Source organism: Cyclopterus lumpus, chromosome 10 (genome assembly GCF_009769545.1).
Source record: "Cyclopterus lumpus isolate fCycLum1 chromosome 10, fCycLum1.pri, whole genome shotgun sequence".
NCBI lineage: Eukaryota > Metazoa > Chordata > Actinopteri > Perciformes > Cyclopteridae > Cyclopterus > Cyclopterus lumpus.
In genome coordinates, this window is record NC_046975.1 from 4,998,823 (window position 1) to 5,021,734 (window position 22,912).

The 22,912-nt window shown below is 41.7% G+C and overlaps 37 non-coding genes across 37 annotated transcripts; all 37 read left to right on the forward strand.

Moving 5' to 3' along the window:
* Nucleotides 1–2,587: 2,587 nt before the first annotated feature.
* On the forward strand, nucleotides 2,588–2,669 carry trnal-aag. The gene has a single exon. It is a non-coding gene; the product is annotated as a tRNA-Leu (tRNA).
* Nucleotides 2,670–2,892: 223 nt separating this feature from the next.
* Nucleotides 2,893–2,974, forward strand: trnal-aag. The gene has a single exon. It is a non-coding gene; the product is annotated as a tRNA-Leu (tRNA).
* Nucleotides 2,975–3,457: 483 nt separating this feature from the next.
* Nucleotides 3,458–3,539, forward strand: trnal-aag. The gene has a single exon. It is a non-coding gene; the product is annotated as a tRNA-Leu (tRNA).
* A 223-nt stretch (nucleotides 3,540–3,762) lies between these two features.
* trnal-aag lies at nucleotides 3,763–3,844 on the forward strand. The gene has a single exon. It is a non-coding gene; the product is annotated as a tRNA-Leu (tRNA).
* A 485-nt stretch (nucleotides 3,845–4,329) lies between these two features.
* trnal-uag lies at nucleotides 4,330–4,411 on the forward strand. The gene has a single exon. It is a non-coding gene; the product is annotated as a tRNA-Leu (tRNA).
* Nucleotides 4,412–4,863: 452 nt separating this feature from the next.
* trnal-aag lies at nucleotides 4,864–4,945 on the forward strand. Its single transcript has one exon. It is a non-coding gene; the product is annotated as a tRNA-Leu (tRNA).
* A 486-nt stretch (nucleotides 4,946–5,431) lies between these two features.
* Nucleotides 5,432–5,513, forward strand: trnal-aag. Its single transcript has one exon. It is a non-coding gene; the product is annotated as a tRNA-Leu (tRNA).
* A 486-nt stretch (nucleotides 5,514–5,999) lies between these two features.
* On the forward strand, nucleotides 6,000–6,081 carry trnal-aag. Its single transcript has one exon. It is a non-coding gene; the product is annotated as a tRNA-Leu (tRNA).
* Nucleotides 6,082–6,564: 483 nt separating this feature from the next.
* On the forward strand, nucleotides 6,565–6,646 carry trnal-aag. The gene has a single exon. It is a non-coding gene; the product is annotated as a tRNA-Leu (tRNA).
* Nucleotides 6,647–7,135: 489 nt separating this feature from the next.
* Nucleotides 7,136–7,217, forward strand: trnal-aag. The gene has a single exon. It is a non-coding gene; the product is annotated as a tRNA-Leu (tRNA).
* Nucleotides 7,218–7,703: 486 nt separating this feature from the next.
* On the forward strand, nucleotides 7,704–7,785 carry trnal-aag. Its single transcript has one exon. It is a non-coding gene; the product is annotated as a tRNA-Leu (tRNA).
* Nucleotides 7,786–8,267: 482 nt separating this feature from the next.
* Nucleotides 8,268–8,349, forward strand: trnal-aag. Its single transcript has one exon. It is a non-coding gene; the product is annotated as a tRNA-Leu (tRNA).
* Nucleotides 8,350–8,838: 489 nt separating this feature from the next.
* trnal-aag lies at nucleotides 8,839–8,920 on the forward strand. Its single transcript has one exon. It is a non-coding gene; the product is annotated as a tRNA-Leu (tRNA).
* Nucleotides 8,921–9,406: 486 nt separating this feature from the next.
* trnal-aag lies at nucleotides 9,407–9,488 on the forward strand. The gene has a single exon. It is a non-coding gene; the product is annotated as a tRNA-Leu (tRNA).
* Nucleotides 9,489–9,971: 483 nt separating this feature from the next.
* On the forward strand, nucleotides 9,972–10,053 carry trnal-aag. Its single transcript has one exon. It is a non-coding gene; the product is annotated as a tRNA-Leu (tRNA).
* Nucleotides 10,054–10,539: 486 nt separating this feature from the next.
* On the forward strand, nucleotides 10,540–10,621 carry trnal-aag. The gene has a single exon. It is a non-coding gene; the product is annotated as a tRNA-Leu (tRNA).
* A 483-nt stretch (nucleotides 10,622–11,104) lies between these two features.
* Nucleotides 11,105–11,186, forward strand: trnal-aag. Its single transcript has one exon. It is a non-coding gene; the product is annotated as a tRNA-Leu (tRNA).
* A 486-nt stretch (nucleotides 11,187–11,672) lies between these two features.
* On the forward strand, nucleotides 11,673–11,754 carry trnal-aag. The gene has a single exon. It is a non-coding gene; the product is annotated as a tRNA-Leu (tRNA).
* A 486-nt stretch (nucleotides 11,755–12,240) lies between these two features.
* On the forward strand, nucleotides 12,241–12,322 carry trnal-aag. Its single transcript has one exon. It is a non-coding gene; the product is annotated as a tRNA-Leu (tRNA).
* A 484-nt stretch (nucleotides 12,323–12,806) lies between these two features.
* Nucleotides 12,807–12,888, forward strand: trnal-aag. The gene has a single exon. It is a non-coding gene; the product is annotated as a tRNA-Leu (tRNA).
* Nucleotides 12,889–13,365: 477 nt separating this feature from the next.
* trnal-aag lies at nucleotides 13,366–13,447 on the forward strand. The gene has a single exon. It is a non-coding gene; the product is annotated as a tRNA-Leu (tRNA).
* Nucleotides 13,448–13,934: 487 nt separating this feature from the next.
* trnal-aag lies at nucleotides 13,935–14,016 on the forward strand. Its single transcript has one exon. It is a non-coding gene; the product is annotated as a tRNA-Leu (tRNA).
* Nucleotides 14,017–14,502: 486 nt separating this feature from the next.
* trnal-aag lies at nucleotides 14,503–14,584 on the forward strand. Its single transcript has one exon. It is a non-coding gene; the product is annotated as a tRNA-Leu (tRNA).
* A 486-nt stretch (nucleotides 14,585–15,070) lies between these two features.
* Nucleotides 15,071–15,152, forward strand: trnal-aag. The gene has a single exon. It is a non-coding gene; the product is annotated as a tRNA-Leu (tRNA).
* A 486-nt stretch (nucleotides 15,153–15,638) lies between these two features.
* trnal-aag lies at nucleotides 15,639–15,720 on the forward strand. The gene has a single exon. It is a non-coding gene; the product is annotated as a tRNA-Leu (tRNA).
* A 486-nt stretch (nucleotides 15,721–16,206) lies between these two features.
* On the forward strand, nucleotides 16,207–16,288 carry trnal-aag. Its single transcript has one exon. It is a non-coding gene; the product is annotated as a tRNA-Leu (tRNA).
* A 489-nt stretch (nucleotides 16,289–16,777) lies between these two features.
* On the forward strand, nucleotides 16,778–16,859 carry trnal-aag. Its single transcript has one exon. It is a non-coding gene; the product is annotated as a tRNA-Leu (tRNA).
* A 486-nt stretch (nucleotides 16,860–17,345) lies between these two features.
* Nucleotides 17,346–17,427, forward strand: trnal-aag. The gene has a single exon. It is a non-coding gene; the product is annotated as a tRNA-Leu (tRNA).
* Nucleotides 17,428–17,913: 486 nt separating this feature from the next.
* trnal-aag lies at nucleotides 17,914–17,995 on the forward strand. Its single transcript has one exon. It is a non-coding gene; the product is annotated as a tRNA-Leu (tRNA).
* Nucleotides 17,996–18,478: 483 nt separating this feature from the next.
* On the forward strand, nucleotides 18,479–18,560 carry trnal-aag. The gene has a single exon. It is a non-coding gene; the product is annotated as a tRNA-Leu (tRNA).
* A 487-nt stretch (nucleotides 18,561–19,047) lies between these two features.
* On the forward strand, nucleotides 19,048–19,129 carry trnal-aag. Its single transcript has one exon. It is a non-coding gene; the product is annotated as a tRNA-Leu (tRNA).
* A 486-nt stretch (nucleotides 19,130–19,615) lies between these two features.
* trnal-aag lies at nucleotides 19,616–19,697 on the forward strand. The gene has a single exon. It is a non-coding gene; the product is annotated as a tRNA-Leu (tRNA).
* Nucleotides 19,698–20,183: 486 nt separating this feature from the next.
* Nucleotides 20,184–20,265, forward strand: trnal-aag. Its single transcript has one exon. It is a non-coding gene; the product is annotated as a tRNA-Leu (tRNA).
* A 483-nt stretch (nucleotides 20,266–20,748) lies between these two features.
* On the forward strand, nucleotides 20,749–20,830 carry trnal-aag. The gene has a single exon. It is a non-coding gene; the product is annotated as a tRNA-Leu (tRNA).
* Nucleotides 20,831–21,316: 486 nt separating this feature from the next.
* On the forward strand, nucleotides 21,317–21,398 carry trnal-aag. Its single transcript has one exon. It is a non-coding gene; the product is annotated as a tRNA-Leu (tRNA).
* A 484-nt stretch (nucleotides 21,399–21,882) lies between these two features.
* trnal-aag lies at nucleotides 21,883–21,964 on the forward strand. The gene has a single exon. It is a non-coding gene; the product is annotated as a tRNA-Leu (tRNA).
* Nucleotides 21,965–22,450: 486 nt separating this feature from the next.
* Nucleotides 22,451–22,532, forward strand: trnal-aag. The gene has a single exon. It is a non-coding gene; the product is annotated as a tRNA-Leu (tRNA).
* Nucleotides 22,533–22,912: the final 380 nt, after the last annotated feature.

Sequence of the window (22,912 nt, forward strand, 5' to 3'; positions counted from 1 at the left end):
CGCGAAGGTGTTGGAAGTATCAAATTTAAAACTGATAAAAGGTATATCCACACTTAGAATCACTCCCTCCAGGAAATACATGCAACCTTAGTTCTTTGGTTACTGATGGATTTATTCATCTTACGTGCACCTCAGTCAACACCACCGTCAAACTGTTTAAATACATTTAACAAACACAAAATAAGTTGCCGTTCACATCACACAATTTGCAAGACGATACATTACCTTAAAGAACATACTTCGCTGGCTGTTAGTTCTTATCAAGTGTAAATACAAACAGAATCAATATTGAAGAAACAAGTTGTACAAATAATAATATGTAAACAAGTTAAATGTAACTCTATGCAATGCTACATTTTATTTTAATGTTCGGTTTAAGACCAATCGGAGCATACAAATAACTTTAGGAAGAGGAAATTAATGAACCAATAAAACACCTCTATTGTGACGCAAATTGGCAATGAGTGTATTCTACAAACAAGAATGTTTTTCCCCCATATAGCTTCATTGTGGTCCAAAAACTATGTGACATCTTCCTTTATAACCAAAATCTCCAGCATAGTTTATTTTTGAATCAATCCCACACACTCCATACTACTGCTGTAGTGCACACCATGTGTATTCATTCCTAGCTGAGAATAGTCCCTATTAAATAAACCTTTTCCTCCTGTTTTTAGGAATGCTTGCAAAAAATACGGTATCCTGCTAATTTTTTGTGACCAATTTCTGACCAATTTCTGGAGATGCAAGTCTTCAGTAGGAAGCAATGGGACAGAGAAGCTTGTGATATCATAAAGTTTTGTATTGAACTATTGTCGTGAAATATGTAGCACAATAATACAAAATTAAATAACACCAGCTATAACTTTTCACATGTCAATGTAAAACAAAAGAACATCCACTCATCACCGAGAGCCCATTGGTCAGGTGTCAGCACTGTCAATATGCGGCTACTGCCCCTCAAAAGGGAATCGATTTAACCTTTGACTTTAACTCTAAACATCTTGTCAGCCATTTTGCCGTCCCATGCGTTGCAACAGTGCAGTCGCCATGGGAACTGGCTAAATACCATCTGTATAATTAGCCTCCCCGTGTGCTGTGGTTTAAAAGAAAGTGAGAGAAAGGCAGATGAATGAGAGAGCAAAGGGAATAGGAGACTGGGTGAGAGGGCATGGATGGAGGACAGAAAAGAGTGGCCTAAGAATCATCACATTGAAGATGAAGATGAAGAAAGCTGTCCATAGAGAGAGCTTGTGTGATGTGTGTGTGTGTGTGTGTGTGTGTGTGTGTGTGTGTGAAAAAGTGCAGAGCCAGCAAAGAATGACAAATGAAAGCTGTGGTATGACAAAAAGAGAAGAGGCAGAAATGTGACATAGATAAAACAGGAAAATCCCAACCGCCCCACTATGTTATATTTGGGTTGTGCAGGTTAAAAGAGTTGAAACAAAGGGAAACATATTGAGTGTTACAAATTTCATTTCATTTCTGATAACTTTTAAGTATGTTGGCACTTATTTCCCAGGATGGCTTGAATGCTGTTCCAATATTTATTTTTTTAAAATTCAGATTCATTCCAGTCTAAAAGTCTGTTGGTGTCTAGGGGACTAAAATGCATATAACTTAAACATATGACACAAATTCATCAGGTCAGCAATCTCTTCCAGAGATACCAAATTAAGAAGACATGGATCATTTAATCTGTATATGTTATGTCATGTTCACCAGCCTTTTAGTTGTTTTTGTGTAATTATTACTGATTAATAATCATTGTGGCAGTGTGGAGCCAACAGGAACGGTTCACTCATTGTCATGGTGCAACACCAGGTTGCAGTGGTCGATCCTTTATGATACACAGCATAAAAGTGTGCATATCTACTTATAGAACAGCTTTATGTATTCAGGCGTTGACGGGATTGGTGGAGATTCAGGGAATAAACGGAGACTTGAAGTTTAACTCCCTTCAAGTCTAGTTAATAAATAGATGAACAGCTCATAACTTTGACAAGTGTATTGCACATCCTGCATGTTTCAAACAGTGAGTCGGTAATGAAGGCATGGATATTTTGTGATGAAGTAGGGAAGTCATTTTTGCACCATGTAACTGTAGCCTGCATTACCTATAGATTTAAGATTCTTTAGTATGTTTATAAAATATTGGAAGCTAATATTTTCTGTGATCAAACTGACATAAAAGGTAAGAGTGTAGCATGTCGTAGAAAAAGTATAATATGATAAACAAATGTCAAAGGCTATCGTACTGTAGTAACCCATTACAAATATCTTAACCACTGGTACCCAAAGATGTCCACAACAACTAGACAAAATGTGACAATTTCACCACCAGAGCAGAGTGGCGCAGCGGAAGTGTGCTGGGCCCATAACCCAGATGTCGATGGATTGAAACCATCCTCTGCTAATTGAAAATGCTTTAAATCAAGAGAATGTATCTATTATTTTCAATCCATTCTCAAACTGCAATGTTTTCAGCTTTTGACACAGCTGTCTGAAGGAAACGTCTTCAACCTTTCGTGCTGCATTTGGCATCAAATTATCGTCCCAAGGAGCTGATGCATTTGTGGCCCTTTCAGGTAGTGTGGCCGAGTGGTCCAAGGCGCTCGATTAAGGCTCCAGTCTCTCAGGAGGCGTGGATTCAAATCCCACCACTGCCATTCTTTCTAGTCTTGACTTCAAGATTATTATCCAGAAAACCATCCTCTGCTAATTGAAAATGCTTTAAAACAAGAGAATTTATCCATTATTTTCAATCCATTCTCAAACTGCAATGTTTTCAGCCTTTGACACAGCTGTCTGATGGAAATGTTTTCAACCTATCATGCTTCATTTGGCATCAAATTATCGTCCCAAGGAGCTGATGCATTTGTGGCCCTTTCAGGTAGTGTGGCCGAGTGGTCTAAGGTGCTGGATTAAGGCTCCAGTCTCTCAAGAGGCGTGGGTTCAAATCCCACCACTGCCATGCATTCTAGTCTTGACTTCAAGATTATTGTCCAGAATACATCCATATACCCAAAGTTGTGATGTGTATTCTTTACCAAACATTACATAGTGTCTAAGGGAAATGTCTTCTCTCTGCAAGGTCACTTTAAAATCCAACAAATGCATATTTTTATCCGTCAGCTGCTGAAATCTTGGTACCCACTGGTTCCCAAAGATGTCCACAACAACTAGACAACACATGTGACACTTTCACAATCAGAGCAGAGTGGCGCAGCGGAAGCGTGCTGGGCCCATAACCCAGATGTCGATGGATCGAAACCATCCTCTGCTAATTGAAAATGCTTTAAATCAAGTGAATGTATCTATTATTTTCAAACCATTCTCAAACTGCAATGTTTTCAGCCTTTGACACAGCTGTCTGATGGAACTGTTTTCAACCTTTCGTGCTTCATTTGAAATCAAATTATCGTCCCAAGGAACTGATCAATTCGAGGCCCTTTCAGGTAGTGTGGCCGAGTGGTCTAATGCGCTGGATTAAGGCTCCATTCTCTCAGGAGGCGTGGGTTCAAATCCCACCACTGCCATTCTTTCTAGTCTTGACTTCAACATTATTATCCAGAAAACCATCCTCTGATAATTGAAAATGATGTAAAACAAGAGAATGTATCCATTATTTTCAATCCATTCTCAAACTACAATGTTTTCAGCCTTTGACACAGCTGTCTGATGGAAATGTTTTCAACCTTTCATGCTTCATTTGGCATCAAATTATCATCCCAAGAAGCTGATGCATTAGAGGCCCTTTCAGGTAGTGTGGCCGAGTGGTCTAAGGCGCTGGATTAAGGCTCCAGTCTCTCAGGAGGCGTGGGTTCAAATCCCACCACTGCCATTCTTTCTAGTCTTGACTTCAAGATTATTGTCCAGAATACATCCATATACTCAAAGTTGTGATGTGTATTCTTTACCAAACATTACTTAGTGTCTAAGGGAAATGTCTTCTCTCTTCAAGGTCACTTTAAAATCCAACAAATGCATATTTTTGCAACCAGCTAGCTGCTGAAATCTTGGTACCCACTGGTTCCAAAAGATGTCCACAACAACTAGACAACACATTTACACTTTCACCACCAGAGCAGAGTGGCGCAGCGGAAGCGTGCTGGGCCCATAACCCAGATGTCGATGGATCGAAACCATCCTCTGCTAATTGAAAATGCTTTAAATCAAGAGAATGTATCTATTATTTTCAAACCATTCTCAAACTGCAATGTTTTCAGCCTTTGACACAGCTGTCTGATGGAAATGTTTTCAACCTTTCGTGCTTCATTTTAAATCAAATTATCGTCCCATGGAGCTGATCCATTTGAGGCACTTTCAGGTAGTGTGGCCGAGTGGTCTAAGGCGCTGGATTTAGGCTCCAGTCTCTCAGGAGGCGTGGGTTCAAATCCCACCACTGCCATTCTTTCTAGTTTTGACTTCAAGATTATTGTCCAGAATACATCCATATACCCAAAGTTGTGATGTGTATTCTTTACCAAACATTACTTAGTGTCTAAGGGAAATGTCTTCTCTCTGCAAGGTCACTTTAAAATCCAACAAATGCATATTTTTGCAACCAGCTAGCTGCTGAAATCTTGGTACCCACTGGTTCCAAAAGATGTCCACAACAACTAGACAACCACTGCCATTCTTTCTAGTCTTGACTTCAACATTATTATCCAGAAAACCATCCTCTGCTAATTGAAAATGCCTGTAAAACAAGAGAATGTATCCATTAATTTCAATCCATTTTCAAACTGCAATGTTTTCAGCCTTTGACACAGCTGTCTGATGGAAATGTTTTCAACCTTTCGTGCTTCATTTGGCATCAAATTATCGTCCCAAGGAGCTGATGCATTTGTGGCACTTTCAGGTAGTGTGGCCGAGTGGTCTAAGGCGCTGGATTAAGGCTCCAGTCTCTCAGGAGGTGTGGGTTCAAATCCCACCACTGCCGTTCTTTCTAGTCTTGACTTCAAGATTATTGTCCAGAATACATCCATATACTCAAAGTTGTGATGTGTATTCTTTACCAAACATTACTTAGTGTCTAAGGGAAATGTCTTCTCTCTTCAAGGTCACTTTAAAATCCAACAAATGCATATTTTTGCAACCAGCTAGCTGCTGAAATCTTGGTACCCACTGGTTCCAAAAGATGTCCACAACATCTAGACAACACATTGACACTTTCACCACCAGAGCAGAGTGGTGCAGCGGAAGAGTGCTGGGCCCATAACCCAGATGTCGATGGATCGAAACCATCCTCTGCTAATTGAAAATACTTTAAATCAAGAGAATTTTTCTATTATTTTAAAAACCATTCTCAAACTGCAATGTTTTCAGCCTTTGACACAGCTGTCTGATGGAAACGTCTTCAACTTTTCGTGCTGCATTTGGCATCAAATTATCGTCCCAAGGAGCTGATGCTTTGGTGGAACTTTCAGGTAGTGTGGCCGAGTGGTCTAAGGCGCTGGATTAAGGCTCCAGTCTCTCAGGAGGCGTGGGTTCAAATCCCACCACTGCCATTCTTTCTAGTCTTGACTTCAAGATTATTGTCCAGAATACATCCATATACCCAAAGTTGTGATGTGTATTCTTTACCAAACATTACGTAGTGTCTAAGGGAAATGTCTTCTCTCTTCAAGGTCACTTTAAAATCCAACAAATGCATATTTTTGCAACCAGCTAGCTGCTGAAATCTTGGTACCCACTGGTTCCAAAAGATGTCCACAACATCTAGACAACACATTGACACTTTCACCACCAGAGCAGAGTGGTGCAGCGGAAGAGTGCTGGGCCCATAACCCAGATGTCGATGGATCGAAACCATCCTCTGCTAATTGAAAATACTTTAAATCAAGAGAATTTATCTATTATTTTAAAAACCATTCTCAAACTGCAATGTTTTCAGCCTTTGACACAGCTGTCTGATGGAATTGTTTACAACCTTTCGTGCTGCATTTGGCATCAAATTATCGTCCCAAGGAGCTGATGCATTTGTGGCACTTTCAGGTAGTGTGGCCGAGTGGTCTAAGGCGCTGGATTAAGGCTCCAGTCTCTCAGGAGGCGTGGGTTCAAATCCCACCACTGCCATTCTTTCTAGTCTTGACTTCAAGATTATTGTCCAGAATACATCCATATACCCAAAGTTGTGATGTGTATTCTTTACCAAACATTACTTAGTGTCTAAGGGAAATGTCTTCTCTCTGCAAGGTCACTTTAAAATCCAACAAATGCATATTTTTACCAGCCAGCTGCTGAAATCTTGGTACCCACTGGTTCCAAAAGATGTCCACAACAACTAGACAACACATTGAAACTTTCACCACCAGAGCAGAGTGGCGCAGCGGAAGCGTGCTGGGCCCATAACCCAGATGTCGATGGATCGAAACCATCCTCTGCTAATTGAAAATACTTTAAATCAAGAGAATTTATCTATTATTTTAAAAAACATTCTCAAACTGCAATGTTTTCAGCCTTTGACACAGCTGTCTGATGGAATTGTTTACAACCTTTCGTGCTGCATTTGGCATCAAATTATCGTCCCAAGGAGCTGATGCATTTGTGGCACTTTGAGGTAGTGTGGCTGAGTGGTCTAAGGCGCTGGATTAAGGCTCCAGTCTCTCAGGAGGCTTGGGTTCAAGTCCCACCACTGCCATTCTTTCTAGTCTTGACTTCAAGATTATTGTCCAGAATACATCCATATACCCAAAGTTGTGATGTGTATTCTTTACCAAACATTACGTAGTGTCTAAGGGAAATGTCTTCTCTCTTCAAGGTCACTTTAAAATCCAACAAATGCATATTTTTGCAACCAGCTAGCTGCTGAAATCTTGGTACCCACTGGTTCCAAAAGATGTCCACAACATCTAGACAACACATTGACACTTTCACCACCAGAGCAGAGTGGTGCAGCGGAAGCGTGCTGGGCCCATAACCCAGATGTCGATGGATCGAAACCATCCTCTGCTAATTGAAAATACTTTAAATCAAGAGAATTTATCTATTATTTTAAAAACCATTCTCAAACTGCAATGTTTTCAGCCTTTGACACAGCTGTCTGATGGAAACTGTCTTCAACCTTTTCGTGCTGCATTTGGCATCAAATTATCGTCCCAAGGAGCTGATGCATTTGGTGGCACTTTCAGGTAGTGTGGCCGAGTGGTCTAAGGCGCTGGATTAAGGCTCCAGTCTCTCAGGAGGCGTGGGTTCAAATCCCACCACTGCCATTCTTTCTAGTCTTGACTTCAAGATTATTGTCCAGAATACATCCATATACCCAAAGTTGTGATGTGTATTCTTTACCAAACATTACTTAGTGTCTAAGGGAAATGTCTTCTCTCTTCAAGGTCACTTTAAAATCCAACAAATGCATATTTTTGCAACCAGCTAGCTGCTGAAATCTTGGTACCCACTGGTTCCAAAAGATGTCCACAACAACTAGACAACACATTGACACTTTCACCACCAGAGCAGAGTGGCGCAGCGGAAGCGTGCTGGGCCCATAACCCAGATGTCGATGGATCGAAACCATCCTCTGCTAATTGAAAATACTTTAAATCAAGAGAATTTATCTATTATTTTAAAAACCATTCTCAAACTGCAATGTTTTCAGCCTTTGACACAGCTGTCTGATGGAAATGTTTTCAACCTTTCGTGCTTCATTTGAAATCAAATTATCGTCCCAAGGAGCTGATCCATTCGAGGCACTTTCAGGTAGTGTGGCCGAGTGGTCTAAGGCGCTGGATTAAGGCTCCAGTCTCTCAGGAGGCGTGGGTTCAAATCCCACCACTGCCATTCTTTCTAGTCTTGACTTCAAGATTATTGTCCAGAATACATCCATATACCCAAAGTTGTGATGTGTATTCTTTACCAAACATTACTTAGTGTCTAAGGGAAATGTCTTCTCTCTGCAAGGTCACTTTAAAATCCAACAAATGCATATTTTTAAGAGCCAGCTGCTGAAATCTTGGTACCCACTGGTTCCAAAAGATGTCCACAACACTAGACAACACATTGACACTTTCACCACCAGAGCAGAGTGGCGCAGCGGAAGCGTGCTGGGCCCATAACCCAGATGTCGATGGATCGAAACCATCCTCTGCTAATTGAAAATACTTTAAATCAAGAGAATTTATCTATTATTTTAAAAACCATTCTCAAACTGCAATGTTTTCAGCCTTTGACACAGCTGTCTGATGGAATTGTTTACAACCTTTCGTGCTGCATTTGGCATCAAATTATCGTCCCAAGGAGCTGATGCATTTGTGGCACTTTCAGGTAGTGTGGCCGAGTGGTCTAAGGCGCTGGATTAAGGCTCCAGTCTCTCAGGAGGCGTGGGTTCAAATCCCACCACTGCCATTCTTTCTAGTCTTGACTTCAAGATTATTGTCCAGAATACATCCATATACCCAAAGTTGTGATGTGTATTCTTTACCAAACATTACTTAGTGTCTAAGGGAAATGTCTTCTCTCTGCAAGGTCACTTTAAACTCCAACAAATGCATATTTTTGCAACCAGCTAGCTGCTGAAATCTTGGTACCCACTGGTTCCAAAAGATGTCCACAACATCTAGACAACACATTGACACTTTCACCACCAGAGCAGAGTGGTGCAGCGGAAGCGTGCTGGGCCCATAACCCAGATGTCGATGGATCGAAACCATCCTCTGCTAATTGAAAATACTTTAAATCAAGAGAATTTATCTATTATTTTAAAAAACATTCTCAAACTGCAATGTTTTCAGCCTTTGACACAGCTGTCTGATGGAAACTGTCTTACAAACTTTTCGTGCTTCATTTGGCATCAAATTATCGTCCCAAGGAGCTGATGCATTTGTGGCACTTTCAGGTAGTGTGGCCGAGTGGTCTAAGGCGCTGGATTAAGGCTCCAGTCTCTCAGGAGGCGTGGGTTCAAATCCCACCACTGCCATTCTTTCTAGTCTTGACTTCAAGATTATTGTCCAGAATACATCCATATACCCAAAGTTGTGATGTGTATTCTTTACCAAACATTACTTAGTGTCTAAGGGAAATGTCTTCTCTCTTCAAGGTCACTTTAAAATCCAACAAATGCATATTTTTGCAACCAGCTAGCTGCTGAAATCTTGGTACCCACTGGTTCCAAAAGATGTCCACAACATCTAGACAACACATTGACACTTTCACCACCAGAGCAGAGTGGTGCAGCGGAAGAGTGCTGGGCCCATAACCCAGATGTCGATGGATCGAAACCATCCTCTGCTAATTGAAAATACTTTAAATCAAGAGAATTTATCTATTATTTTAAAAACCATTCTCAAACTGCAATGTTTTCAGCCTTTGACACAGCTGTCTGATGGAATTGTTTACAACCTTTCGTGCTGCATTTGGCATCAAATTATCGTCCCAAGGAGCTGATGCATTTGTGGAACTTTCAGGTAGTGTGGCCGAGTGGTCTAAGGCGCTGGATTAAGGCTCCAGTCTCTCAGGAGGCGTGGGTTCAAATCCCACCACTGCCATTCTTTCTAGTTTTGACTTCAAGATTATTGTCCAGAATACATCCATATACCCAAAGTTGTGATGTGTATTCTTTACCAAACATTACTTAGTGTCTAAGGGAAATGTCTTCTCTCTGCAAGGTCACTTTAAAATCCAACAAATGCATATTTTTACCAGCCAGCTGCTGAAATCTTGGTACCCACTGGTTCCAAAAGATGTCCACAACAACTAGACAACACATTGAAACTTTCACCACCAGAGCAGAGTGGCGCAGCGGAAGCGTGCTGGGCCCATAACCCAGATGTCGATGGATCGAAACCATCCTCTGCTAATTGAAAATACTTTAAATCAAGAGAATTTATCTATTATTTTAAAAAACATTCTCAAACTGCAATGTTTTCAGCCTTTGACACAGCTGTCTGATGGAATTGTTTACAACCTTTCGTGCTGCATTTGGCATCAAATTATCGTCCCAAGGAGCTGATGCATTTGTGGCACTTTGAGGTAGTGTGGCTGAGTGGTCTAAGGCGCTGGATTAAGGCTCCAGTCTCTCAGGAGGCTTGGGTTCAAGTCCCACCACTGCCATTCTTTCTAGTCTTGACTTCAAGATTATTGTCCAGAATACATCCATATACCCAAAGTTGTGATGTGTATTCTTTACCAAACATTACGTAGTGTCTAAGGGAAATGTCTTCTCTCTTCAAGGTCACTTTAAAATCCAACAAATGCATATTTTTGCAACCAGCTAGCTGCTGAAATCTTGGTACCCACTGGTTCCAAAAGATGTCCACAACATCTAGACAACACATTGACACTTTCACCACCAGAGCAGAGTGGTGCAGCGGAAGCGTGCTGGGCCCATAACCCAGATGTCGATGGATCGAAACCATCCTCTGCTAATTGAAAATACTTTAAATCAAGAGAATTTATCTATTATTTTAAAAAACATTCTCAAACTGCAATGTTTTCAGCCTTTGACACAGCTGTCTGATGGAAACGTCTTCAACTTTTCGTGCTGCATTTGGCATCAAATTATCGTCCCAAGGAGCTGATGCATTTGTGGCACTTTCAGGTAGTGTGGCCGAGTGGTCTAAGGCGCTGGATTAAGGCTCCAGTCTCTCAGGAGGCGTGGGTTCAAATCCCACCACTGACATTCTTTCTAGTCTTGACTTCAAGATTATTGTCCAGAATACATCCATATACCCAAAGTTGTGATGTGTATTCTTTACCAAACATTACTTAGTGTCTAAGGGAAATGTCTTCTCTCTGCAAGGTCACTTTAAAATCCAACAAATGCATATTTTTAGCAGCCAGCTGCTGAAATCTTGGTACCCACTGGTTCCAAAAGATGTCCACAACAACTAGACAACACATTGACACTTTCACCACCAGAGCAGAGTGGCGCAGCTGAAGCGTGCTGGGCCCATAACCCAGATGTCGATGGATCGAAACCATCCTCTGCTAATTGAAAATACTTTAAATCAAGAGAATTTATCTATTATTTTAAAAACCATTCTCAAACTGCAATGTTTTCAGCCTTTGACACAGCTGTCTGATGGAATTGTTTACAACCTTTCGTGCTGCATTTGGCATCAAATTATCGTCCCAAGGAGCTGATGCATTTGTGGCACTTTCAGGTAGTGTGGCCGAGTGGTCTAAGGCGCTGGATTAAGGCTCCAGTCTCTCAGGAGGCGTGGGTTCAAATCCCACCACTGCCATTCTTTCTAGTCTTGACTTCAAGATTATTGTCCAGAATACATCCATATACCCAAAGTTGTGATGTGTATTCTTTACCAAACATTACTTAGTGTCTAAGGGAAATGTCTTCTCTCTTCAAGGTCACTTTAAAATCCAACAAATGCATATTTTTGCAACCAGCTAGCTGCTGAAATCTTGGTACCCACTGGTTCCAAAAGATGTCCACAACAACTAGACAACACATTGACACTTTCACCACCAGAGCAGAGTGGCGCAGCGGAAGCGTGCTGGGCCCATAACCCAGATGTCGATGGATCGAAACCATCCTCTGCTAATTGAAAATACTTTAAATCAAGAGAATTTATCTATTATTTTAAAAAACATTCTCAAACTGCAATGTTTTCAGCCTTTGACACAGCTGTCTGATGGAATTGTTTACAACCTTTCGTGCTGCATTTGGCATCAAATTATCGTCCCAAGGAGCTGATGCATTTGTGGCACTTTCAGGTAGTGTGGCCGAGTGGTCTAAGGCGCTGGATTAAGGCTCCAGTCTCTCAGGAGGCGTGGGTTCAAATCCCACCACTGCCATTCTTTCTAGTCTTGACTTCAAGATTATTGTCCAGAATACATCCATATACCCAAAGTTGTGATGTGTATTCTTTACCAAACATTACTTAGTGTCTAAGGGAAATGTCTTCTCTCTTCAAGGTCACTTTAAAATCCAACAAATGCATATTTTTGCAACCAGCTAGCTGCTGAAATCTTGGTACCCACTGGTTCCAAAAGATGTCCACAACATCTAGACAACACATTGACACTTTCACCACCAGAGCAGAGTGGTGCAGCGGAAGAGTGCTGGGCCCATAACCCAGATGTCGATGGATCGAAACCATCCTCTGCTAATTGAAAATACTTTAAATCAAGAGAATTTATCTATTATTTTAAAAACCATTCTCAAACTGCAATGTTTTCAGCCTTTGACACAGCTGTCTGATGGAATTGTTTACAACCTTTCGTGCTGCATTTGGCATCAAATTATCGTCCCAAGGAGCTGATGCATTTGTGGCACTTTCAGGTAGTGTGGCCGAGTGGTCTAAGGCGCTGGATTAAGGCTCCAGTCTCTCAGGAGGCGTGGGTTCAAATCCCACCACTGCCATTCTTTCTAGTCTTGACTTCAAGATTATTGTCCAGAATACATCCATATACCCAAAGTTGTGATGTGTATTCTTTACCAAACATTACTTAGTGTCTAAGGGAAATGTCTTCTCTCTGCAAGGTCACTTTAAAATCCAACAAATGCATATTTTTACCAGCCAGCTGCTGAAATCTTGGTACCCACTGGTTCCAAAAGATGTCCACAACAACTAGACAACACATTGAAACTTTCACCACCAGAGCAGAGTGGCGCAGCGGAAGCGTGCTGGGCCCATAACCCAGATGTCGATGGATCGAAACCATCCTCTGCTAATTGAAAATACTTTAAATCAAGAGAATTTATCTATTATTTTAAAAACCATTCTCAAACTGCAATGTTTTCAGCCTTTGACACAGCTGTCTGATGGAAACGTCTTCAACTTTTCGTGCTGCATTTGGCATCAAATTATCGTCCCAAGGAGCTGATGCATTTGGTGGAACTTTCAGGTAGTGTGGCCGAGTGGTCTAAGGCGCTGGATTAAGGCTCCAGTCTCTCAGGAGGCGTGGGTTCAAATCCCACCACTGCCATTCTTTCTAGTCTTGACTTCAAGATTATTGTCCAGAATACATCCATATACCCAAAGTTGTGATGTGTATTCTTTACCAAACATTACGTAGTGTCTAAGGGACATGTCTTCTCTCTTCAAGGTCACTTTAAAATCCAACAAATGCATATTTTTGCAACCAGCTAGCTGCTGAAATCTTGGTACCCACTGGTTCCAAAAGATGTCCACAACATCTAGACAACACATTGACACTTTCACCACCAGAGCAGAGTGGTGCAGCGGAGGCCCATAACCCAGATGTCGATGGATCGAAACCATCCTCTGCTAATTGAAAATACTTTAAATCAAGAGAATTTATCTATTATTTTAAAAACCATTCTCAAACTGCAATGTTTTCAGCCTTTGACACAGCTGTCTGATGGAATTGTTTACAACCTTTCGTGCTGCATTTGGCATCAAATTATCGTCCCAAGGAGCTGATGCATTTGTGGCACTTTCAGGTAGTGTGGCCGAGTGGTCTAAGGCGCTGGATTAAGGCTCCAGTCTCTCAGGAGGCGTGGGTTCAAATCCCACCACTGCCATTCTTTCTAGTCTTGACTTCAAGATTATTGTCCAGAATACATCCATATACCCAAAGTTGTGATGTGTATTCTTTACCAAACATTACTTAGTGTCTAAGGGAAATGTCTTCTCTCTGCAAGGTCACTTTAAAATCCAACAAATGCATATTTTTGCACCAGCCAGCTGCTGAAATCTTGGTACCCACTGGTTCCAAAAGATGTCCACAACAACTAGACAACACATTGACACTTTCACCACCAGAGCAGAGTGGCGCAGCGGAAGCGTGCTGGGCCCATAACCCAGATGTCGATGGATCGAAACCATCCTCTGCTAATTGAAAATACTTTAAATCAAGAGAATTTATCTATTATTTTAAAAACCATTCTCAAACTGCAATGTTTTCAGCCTTTGACACAGCTGTCTGATGGAAACTGTCTTCAACTTTTCGTGCTGCATTTGGCATCAAATTATCGTCCCAAGGAGCTGATGCATTTGGTGGCACTTTCAGGTAGTGTGGCCGAGTGGTCTAAGGCGCTGGATTAAGGCTCCAGTCTCTCAGGAGGCGTGGGTTCAAATCCCACCACTGCCATTCTTTCTAGTCTTGACTTCAAGATTATTGTCCAGAATACATCCATATACCCAAAGTTGTGATGTGTATTCTTTACCAAACATTACTTAGTGTCTAAGGGAAATGTCTTCTCTCTTCAAGGTCACTTTAAAATCCAACAAATGCATATTTTTGCAACCAGCTAGCTGCTGAAATCTTGGTACCCACTGGTTCCAAAAGATGTCCACAACATCTAGACAACACATTGACACTTTCACCACCAGAGCAGAGTGGTGCAGCGGAAGCGTGCTGGGCCCATAACCCAGATGTCGATGGATCGAAACCATCCTCTGCTAATTGAAAATACTTTAAATCAAGAGAATTTATCTATTATTTTAAAAAACATTCTCAAACTGCAATGTTTTCAGCCTTTGACACAGCTGTCTGATGGAATTGTTTACAACCTTTCGTGCTGCATTTGGCATCAAATTATCGTCCCAAGGAGCTGATGCATTTGTGGCACTTTCAGGTAGTGTGGCCGAGTGGTCTAAGGCGCTGGATTAAGGCTCCAGTCTCTCAGGAGGCGTGGGTTCAAATCCCACCACTGCCATTCTTTCTAGTCTTGACTTCAAGATTATTGTCCAGAATACATCCATATACCCAAAGTTGTGATGTGTATTCTTTACCAAACATTACTTAGTGTCTAAGGGAAATGTCTTCTCTCTTCAAGGTCACTTTAAAATCCAACAAATGCATATTTTTGCAACCAGCTAGCTGCTGAAATCTTGGTACCCACTGGTTCCAAAAGATGTCCACAACATCTAGACAACACATTGACACTTTCACCACCAGAGCAGAGTGGTGCAGCGGAAGCGTGCTGGGCCCATAACCCAGATGTCGATGGATCGAAACCATCCTCTGCTAATTGAAAATACTTTAAATCAAGAGAATTTATCTATTATTTTAAAAACCATTCTCAAACTGCAATGTTTTCAGCCTTTGACACAGCTGTCTGATGGAAATGTTTACAACCTTTCGTGCTGCATTTGGCATCAAATTATCGTCCCAAGGAGCTGATGCATTTGTGGCACTTTCAGGTAGTGTGGCCGAGTGGTCTAAGGCGCTGGATTAAGGCTCCAGTCTCTCAGGAGGCGTGGGTTCAAATCCCACCACTGCCATTCTTTCTAGTCTTGACTTCAAGATTATTGTCCAGAATACATCCATATACCCAAAGTTGTGATGTGTATTCTTTACCAAACATTACTTAGTGTCTAAGGGAAATGTCTTCTCTCTGCAAGGTCACTTTAAAATCCAACAAATGCATATTTTTAACCAGCCAGCTGCTGAAATCTTGGTACCCACTGGTTCCAAAAGATGTCCACAACAACTAGACAACACATTGACACTTTCACCACCAGAGCAGAGTGGCGCAGCGGAAGCGTGCTGGGCCCATAACCCAGATGTCGATCGATCGAAACCATCCTCTGCTAATTGAAAATACTTTAAATCAAGAGAATTTATCTATTATTTTAAAAACCATTCTCAAACTGCAATGTTTTCAGCCTTTGACACAGCTGTCTGATGGAAACTGTCTTCAACTTTTCGTGCTGCATTTGGCATCAAATTATCGTCCCAAGGAGCTGATGCATTTGGTGGAACTTTCAGGTAGTGTGGCCGAGTGGTCTAAGGCGCTGGATTAAGGCTCCAGTCTCTCAGGAGGCGTGGGTTCAAATCCCACCACTGCCATTCTTTCTAGTCTTGACTTCAAGATTATTGTCCAGAATACATCCATATACCCAAAGTTGTGATGTGTATTCTTTACCAAACATTACTTAGTGTCTAAGGGAAATGTCTTCTCTCTTCAAGGTCACTTTAAAATCCAACAAATGCATATTTTTGCAACCAGCTAGCTGCTGAAATCTTGGTACCCACTGGTTCCAAAAGATGTCCACAACATCTAGACAACACATTGACACTTTCACCACCAGAGCAGAGTGGTGCAGCGGAAGCGTGCTGGGCCCATAACCCAGATGTCGATGGATCGAAACCATCCTCTGCTAATTGAAAATACTTTAAATCAAGAGAATTTATCTATTATTTTAAAAACCATTCTCAAACTGCAATGTTTTCAGCCTTTGACACAGCTGTCTGATGGAAACGTCTTCAACTTTTCGTGCTGCATTTGGCATCAAATTATCGTCCCAAGGAGCTGATGCATTTGTGGCACTTTCAGGTAGTGTGGCCGAGTGGTCTAAGGCGCTGGATTAAGGCTCCAGTCTCTCAGGAGGCGTGGGTTCAAATCCCACCACTGCCATTCTTTCTAGTCTTGACTTCAAGATTATTGTCCAGAATACATCCATATACCCAAAGTTGTGATGTGTATTCTTTACCAAACATTACTTAGTGTCTAAGGGAAATGTCTTCTCTCTGCAAGGTCACTTTAAAATCCAACAAATGCATATTTTTGCACCAGCCTAGCTGCTGAAATCTTGGTACCCACTGGTTCCAAAAGATGTCCACAACAACTAGACAACACATTGAAACTTTCACCACCAGAGCAGAGTGGCGCAGCGGAAGCGTGCTGGGCCCATAACCCAGATGTCGATGGATCGAAACCATCCTCTGCTAATTGAAAATACTTTAAATCAAGAGAATTTATCTATTATTTTAAAAAACATTCTCAAACTGCAATGTTTTCAGCCTTTGACACAGCTGTCTGATGGAAACTGTCTTCAACCTTTTCGTGCTGCATTTGGCATCAAATTATCGTCCCAAGGAGCTGATGCATTTGGTGGCACTTTCAGGTAGTGTGGCCGAGTGGTCTAAGGCGCTGGATTAAGGCTCCAGTCTCTCAGGAGGCGTGGGTTCAAATCCCACCACTGCCATTCTTTCTAGTCTTGACTTCAAGATTATTGTCCAGAATACATCCATATACCCAAAGTTGTGATGTGTATTCTTTACCAAACATTACTTAGTGTCTAAGGGAAATGTCTTCTCTCTGCAAGGTCACTTTAAAATCCAACAAATGCATATTTTTGCACCAGCCTAGCTGCTGAAATCTTGGTACCCACTGGTTCCAAAAGATGTCCACAACATCTAGACAACACATTGACACTTTCACCACCAGAGCAGAGTGGTGCAGCGGAAGAGTGCTGGGCCCATAACCCAGATGTCGATGGATCGAAACCATCCTCTGCTAATTGAAAATACTTTAAATCAAGAGAATTTATCTATTATTTTAAAAACCATTCTCAAACTGCAATGTTTTCAGCCTTTGACACAGCTGTCTGATGGAATTGTTTACAACCTTTCGTGCTGCATTTGGCATCAAATTATCGTCCCAAGGAGCTGATGCTTTGGTGGAACTTTCAGGTAGTGTGGCCGAGTGGTCTAAGGCGCTGGATTAAGGCTCCAGTCTCTCAGGAGGCGTGGGTTCAAATCCCACCACTGCCATTCTTTCTAGTCTTGACTTCAAGATTATTGTCCAGAATACATCCATATACCCAAAGTTGTGATGTGTATTCTTTACCAAACATTACTTAGTGTCTAAGGGAAATGTCTTCTCTCTGCAAGGTCACTTTAAAATCCAACAAATGCATATTTTTGCAACCAGCTAGCTGCTGAAATCTTGGTACCCACTGGTTCCAAAAGATGTCCACAACATCCAGACAACACATTGACACTTTCACCACCAGAGCAGAGTGGCGCAGCGGAAGTGTGCTGGGCCCATAACCCAGATGTCGATGGATCGAAACCATCCTCTGCTAATTGAAAATACTTTAAATCAAGAGAATTTATCTATTATTTTAAAAACCATTCTCAAACTGCAATGTTTTCAGCCTTTGACACAGCTGTCTGATGGAAACGTCTTCAACTTTTCGTGCTGCATTTGGCATCAAATTATCGTCCCAAGGAGCTGATGCTTTGGTGGAACTTTCAGGTAGTGTGGCCGAGTGGTCTAAGGCGCTGGATTAAGGCTCCAGTCTCTCAGGAGGCGTGGGTTCAAATCCCACCACTGCCATTCTTTCTAGTCTTGACTTCAAGATTATTGTCCAGAATACATCCATATACCCAAAGTTGTGATGTGTATTCTTTACCAAACATTACTTAGTGTCTAAGGGAAATGTCTTCTCTCTGCAAGGTCACTTTAAAATCCAACAAATGCATATTTTTACCAGCCAGCTGCTGAAATCTTGGTACCCACTGGTTCCAAAAGATGTCCACAACATCTAGACAACACATTGACACTTTCACCACCAGAGCAGAGTGGTGCAGCGGAAGAGTGCTGGGCCCATAACCCAGATGTCGATGGATCGAAACCATCCTCTGCTAATTGAAAATACTTTAAATCAAGAGAATTTATCTATTATTTTAAAAACCATTCTCAAACTGCAATGTTTTCAGCCTTTGACACAGCTGTCTGATGGAATTGTTTACAACCTTTCGTGCTGCATTTGGCATCAAATTATCGTCCCAAGGAGCTGATGCATTTGTGGCACTTTCAGGTAGTGTGGCCGAGTGGTCTAAGGCGCTGGATTAAGGCTCCAGTCTCTCAGGAGGCGTGGGTTCAAATCCCACCACTGCCATTCTTTCTAGTCTTGACTTCAAGATTATTGTCCAGAATACATCCATATACCCAAAGTTGTGATGTGTATTCTTTACCAAACATTACTTAGTGTCTAAGGGAAATGTCTTCTCTCTTCAAGGTCACTTTAAAATCCAACAAATGCATATTTTTGCAACCAGCTAGCTGCTGAAATCTTGGTACCCACTGGTTCCAAAAGATGTCCACAACATCTAGACAACACATTGACACTTTCACCACCAGAGCAGAGTGGCTGCAGCGGAAGAGTGCTGGGCCCATAACCCAGATGTCGATGGATCGAAACCATCCTCTGCTAATTGAAAATACTTTAAATCAAGAGAATTTATCTATTATTTTAAAAACCATTCTCAAACTGCAATGTTTTCAGCCTTTGACACAGCTGTCTGATGGAATTGTTTACAAACTTTCGTGCTGCATTTGGCATCAAATTATCGTCCCAAGGAGCTGATGCATTTGTGGCACTTTCAGGTAGTGTGGCCGAGTGGTCTAAGGCGCTGGATTAAGGCTCCAGTCTCTCAGGAGGCGTGGGTTCAAATCCCACCACTGCCATTCTTTCTAGTCTTGACTTCAAGATTATTGTCCAGAATACATCCATATACCCAAAGTTGTGATGTGTATTCTTTACCAAACATTACTTAGTGTCTAAGGGAAATGTCTTCTCTCTGCAAGGTCACTTTAAAATCCAACAAATGCATATTTTTACCAGCCTAGCTGCTGAAATCTTGGTACCCACTGGTTCCAAAAGATGTCCACAACAACTAGACAACACATTGACACTTTCACCACCAGAGCAGAGTGGCGCAGCGGAAGCGTGCTGGGCCCATAACCCAGATGTCGATGGATCGAAACCATCCTCTGCTAATTGAAAATACTTTAAATCAAGAGAATTTATCTATTATTTTAAAAACCATTCTCAAACTGCAATGTTTTCAGCCTTTGACACAGCTGTCTGATGGAAACTGTCTTCAACTTTTCGTGCTGCATTTGGCATCAAATTATCGTCCCAAGGAGCTGATGCATTTGGTGGCACTTTCAGGTAGTGTGGCCGAGTTGTCTAAGGCGCTGGATTAAGGCTCCAGTCTCTCAGGAGGCATGGGTTCAAATCCCACCACTGCCATTCTTTCTAGTTTTGACTTCAAGATTAGTGTCCAGAATACATCCATATACCCAAAGTTGTGATGTGTATTCTTTACCAAACATTACTTAGTGTCTAAGGGAAATGTCTTCTCTCTTCAAGGTCACTTTAAAATCCAACAAATGCATATTTTTGCAACCAGCTAGCTGCTGAAATCTTGGTACCCACTGGTTCCAAAAGATGTCCACAACATCTAGACAACACATTGACACTTTCACCACCAGAGCAGAGTGGTGCAGCGGAAGCGTGCTGGGCCCATAACCCAGATGTCGATGGATCGAAACCATCCTCTGCTAATTGAAAATACTTTAAATCAAGAGAATTTATCTATTATTTTAAAAACCATTCTCAAACTGCAATGTTTTCAGCCTTTGACACAGCTGTCTGATGGAATTGTTTACAACCTTTCGTGCTGCATTTGGCATCAAATTATCGTCCCAAGGAGCTGATGCATTTGTGGAACCTTCAGGTAGTGTGGCCGAGTGGTCTAAGGCGCTGGATTAAGGCTCCAGTCTCTCAGGAGGCGTGGGTTCAAATCCCACCACTGCCATTCTTTCTAGTCTTGACTTCAAGATTATTGTCCAGAATACATCCATATACCCAAAGTTGTGATGTGTATTCTTTACCAAACATTACTTAGTGTCTAAGGGAAATGTCTTCTCTCTGCAAGGTCACTTTAAAATCCAACAAATGCATATTTTTACCAGCCAGCTGCTGAAATCTTGGTACCCACTGGTTCCAAAAGATGTCCACAACAACTAGACAACACATTGACACTTTCACCACCAGAGCAGAGTGGCGCAGCGGAAGCGTGCTGGGCCCATAACCCAGATGTCGATGGATCGAAACCATCCTCTGCTAATTGAAAATACTTTAAATCAAGAGAATTTATCTATTATTTTAAAAACCATTCTCAAACTGCAATGTTTTCAGCCTTTGACACAGCTGTCTGATGGAAACGTCTTCAACTTTTCGTGCTGCATTTGGCATCAAATTATCGTCCCAAGGAGCTGATGCTTTGGTGGAACTTTCAGGTAGTGTGGCCGAGTGGTCTAAGGCGCTGGATTAAGGCTCCAGTCTCTCAGGAGGCGTGGGTTCAAATCCCACCACTGCCATTCTTTCTAGTCTTGACTTCAAGATTATTGTCCAGAATACATCCATATACCCAAAGTTGTGATGTGTATTCTTTACCAAACATTACTTAGTGTCTAAGGGAAATGTCTTCTCTCTTCAAGGTCACTTTAAAATCCAACAAATGCATATTTTTGCAACCAGCTAGCTGCTGAAATCTTGGTACCCACTGGTTCCAAAAGATGTCCACAACATCTAGACAACACATTGACACTTTCACCACCAGAGCAGAGTGGTGCAGCGGAAGCGTGCTGGGCCCATAACCCAGATGTCGATGGATCGAAACCATCCTCTGCTAATTGAAAATACTTTAAATCAAGAGAATTTATCTATTATTTTAAAAACCATTCTCAAACTGCAATGTTTTCAGCCTTTGACACAGCTGTCTGATGGAATTGTTTACAACCTTTCGTGCTGCATTTGGCATCAAATTATCGTCCCAAGGAGCTGATGCATTTGTGGAACTTTCAGGTAGTGTGGCCGAGTTGTCTAAGGCGCTGGATTAAGGCTCCAGTCTCTCAGGAGGCGTGGGTTCAAATCCCACCACTGCCATTCTTTCTAGTTTTGACTTCAAGATTATTGTCCAGAATACATCCATATACCCAAAGTTGTGATGTGTATTCTTTACCAAACATTACTTAGTGTCTAAGGGAAATGTCTTCTCTCTGCAAGGTCACTTTAAAATCCAACAAATGCATATTTTTACCAGCCAGCTGCTGAAATCTTGGTACCCACTGGTTCCAAAAGATGTCCACAACAACTAGACAACACATTGAAACTTTCACCACCAGAGCAGAGTGGCGCAGCGGAAGCGTGCTGGGCCCATAACCCAGATGTCGATGGATCGAAACCATCCTCTGCTAATTGAAAATACTTTAAATCAAGAGAATTTATCTATTATTTTAAAAACCATTCTCAAACTGCAATGTTTTCAGCCTTTGACACAGCTGTCTGATGGAAACGTCTTCAACTTTTCGTGCTGCATTTGGCATCAAATTATCGTCCCAAGGAGCTGATGCATTTGGTGGAACTTTCAGGTAGTGTGGCCGAGTGGTCTAAGGCGCTGGATTAAGGCTCCAGTCTCTCAGGAGGCGTGGGTTCAAATCCCACCACTGCCATTCTTTCTAGTCTTGACTTCAAGATTATTGTCCAGAATACATCCATATACCCAAAGTTGTGATGTGTATTCTTTACCAAACATTACTTAGTGTCTAAGGGAAATGTCTTCTCTCTTCAAGGTCACTTTAAAATCCAACAAATGCATATTTTTGCAACCAGCTAGCTGCTGAAATCTTGGTACCCACTGGTTCCAAAAGATGTCCACAACATCTAGACAACACATTGACACTTTCACCACCAGAGCAGAGTGGCGCAGCGGAAGCGTGCTGGGCCCATAACCCAGATGTCGATGGATCGAAACCATCCTCTGCTAATTGAAAATACTTTAAATCAAGAGAATTTATCTATTATTTTAAAAACCATTCTCAAACTGCAATGTTTTCAGCCTTTGACACAGCTGTCTGATGGAATTGTTTACAACCTTTCGTGCTGCATTTGGCATCAAATTATCGTCCCAAGGAGCTGATGCATTTGTGGCACTTTCAGGTAGTGTGGCCGAGTGGTCTAAGGCGCTGGATTAAGGCTCCAGTCTCTCAGGAGGCGTGGGTTCAAATCCCACCACTGCCATTCTTTCTAGTCTTGACTTCAAGATTATTGTCCAGAATACATCCATATACCCAAAGTTGTGATGTGTATTCTTTACCAAACATTACTTAGTGTCTAAGGGAAATGTCTTCTCTCTGCAAGGTCACTTTAAAATCCAACAAATGCATATTTTTACCAGCCAGCTGCTGAAATCTTGGTACCCACTGGTTCCAAAAGATGTCCACAACAACTAGACAACACATTGACACTTTCACCACCAGAGCAGAGTGGCGCAGCGGAAGCGTGCTGGGCCCATAACCCAGATGTCGATGGATCGAAACCATCCTCTGCTAATTGAAAATACTTTAAATCAAGAGAATTTATCTATTATTTTAAAAACCATTCTCAAACTGCAATGTTTT